Source organism: Octopus bimaculoides, chromosome 24 (assembly GCF_046866305.1).
Source record: "Octopus bimaculoides isolate indiv1 chromosome 24, ASM4686630v1, whole genome shotgun sequence".
Taxonomy (NCBI): domain Eukaryota; kingdom Metazoa; phylum Mollusca; class Cephalopoda; order Octopoda; family Octopodidae; genus Octopus; species Octopus bimaculoides.
Window position 1 is genome coordinate 25,779,112 of NC_142951.1, and position 2,194 is coordinate 25,781,305.

The 2,194-nt window shown below is 36.9% G+C and overlaps 1 long non-coding RNA gene across 1 annotated transcript in view; it reads left to right on the forward strand.

The window, feature by feature from the left end:
• The window catches only part of LOC149131236 (uncharacterized), a 2,834-nt gene extending 1,502 nt beyond the window's left edge, over nt 1-1,332 (forward strand). Inside the window, exon 2 of the long non-coding RNA XR_016238189.1 lies at nt 848-1,332. This is a non-coding gene — a long non-coding RNA (uncharacterized LOC149131236). The remainder of the gene's footprint in view (nt 1-847) is intronic.
• Nucleotides 1,333-2,194: the final 862 nt, after the last annotated feature.

Sequence of the window (2,194 nt, forward strand, 5' to 3'; positions counted from 1 at the left end):
CTCTCTCTCTCTCTCTTGCTAGATATATTTCTCACGTGTGTGGGGAACGGGTTAATTATCTCAAAGGCAGAAAAAGTTATAAAGTATCGTGGCTGTGTTATTAAATGCATGCGACATACGATATATACCACCTCTCAGTCTATATATATTTAAACAACACTTTATATACTAAACATTGCTCGTAAAATATGTTTGCTTCACTTATTATATGATGTTATTCTAAATGCTTAGAATACTTACAATTCACATGTTTTGTTTGAAAGGTTGTACTCTATTTTCGTTTATATTTACATAAGGTCGTTGCTATGAAATTGACGACATATTTTATTTACGATTTTATGGTAAGCAAGGTGTGACAATTTTATAAGGTAATAAAAATGTTATTCGTCTATTCACTCCTATCCTGGATACATGTTTTTGTTTACATTCTGAATCATCTATAACCTTCAGAAAACGAAGAACCAAATTATAATCGAGTAACAAAATATATTAGGCTAGCAGCCATACTGTGACTTATTTTGGTTTAGCATTAAATTTTATGAAGGCTTGCTGGTAGACTCGTTAATACTCCGGACGAAAAGGCTTAGCAACAGTCCGTCTTTCTTTGCGTCCTGAGTTCAAATATCACCCGAGGTCGACTTTGTCTTTCATCCTTTCGGAGTCGATGAAATAATTACCAGTCAAGTGCTGGGAACGGAGGAATTAACTAGTCCCTTTCCCTAAAATTCCAAGCCTTTTGTCTATAATAGAAAGGATTATTAAAATGTATATATAAAATATATGTGAACCTAACCCATGTGTTTTACCCCTGGCTCTCTATTTTTCTTCTCTTTTTCTTTCTTTCTAGCCTCACGTGGACTTTCCTCTTGAATTCGACGAAGGACTAAGTCCGAAACGTTATACTTTTCCTCTATTTTAAAAAATTTTTTGAGCGTCGACGTCATTATATTAACTAAATGACCCATGGACTTTTATTGTCTTTCAGTTATTTGTATTTGCTTTGCTCTCTCTCTCACTCTCTCCACAAACACACACACACACACACACACACACATGTATGCATACACACACATACACAAACATATGTATGATATATGTATGCGAGTCGGGCAAGTCGATTACATTGACCCCTTTACTTAACTGATATTTTATTTTATCGACCCCAAAAGGATGAAAGTTAAAGTTGACCTCGGCAGTGACGGAACTCATAACATAAAATGTCAGAAGATATGCTGATAAATATTTTGTCTCATGCACGCAAATAATTCTGCCACCTGATCGATTTATTCAGTTTTTATATATCACAGTCAAAAATAAAATAATATAAATGTTTCTGGTTCTTGATTTTGTTAAGAGTAAATATCAAAAGCTTTCAACATGGATGGCACTTCGTCATGTAAAAAGTTAGATAGTTGTCATAGAGACTTTAGTCTCTCTCTATCACCTTTCAACAGCATTATAAATGAAGAGACAGTAGAACAATTAACAATATAATAAAAAGGTTTATTTATGATGATACTTGGTTATACAATTCCTGTCACAGTCAGTTACGATGACGAGGGTTCCAGTTGATCCGATCAACGGAACAGCTTGCTCGTGAAATTAACATGCAAATGGCTGAGTACTCCACAGACACGTATACCCTTAACGTAGTTCTCGGAGAGATTCAGCGTGACACAGAGTGTGACAAGGCTGGCCCTTTGAAATACAGGTACAACAGAAACAGGAAGAAAGAGTGAGAGAAAGTTGTGGTGAAAGAGTACAGCAGGGTTCGCCACCATCCCCTGCCAGAGCCTCGTGGAGCTTTAGGTGTTTTCGCTCAATAAACACTCACAACGCCCGGTCTGGGAATCGAAACCGCGAGTCCGCTGCCCTAACCACTAGGCCATTGCGCCTCCACTAAAGCTTTCAACATAAGATCAGCGCGAAGGCAGTGATCTAACGGGATTGTTATCATCCCGGGCAAATTGCTTAGCGGAATTTCGTCTGCCCTTATGGGATCTATTTTAAAACGGGGGCCACAGTATTTTCTTAACGAAACACTTTGAAACTTGAAACACTGGTAGAATGTGTCATATAAAACATCTTTTTCTCTTAGTCTTCTTTAAAAAAAAAGAAATCCCTAAGTTATTCCATGTTAAAGTTGTCGTATTTCTGTAATTTCAACCAATCACTGACGTCCATTCAGCTGAAT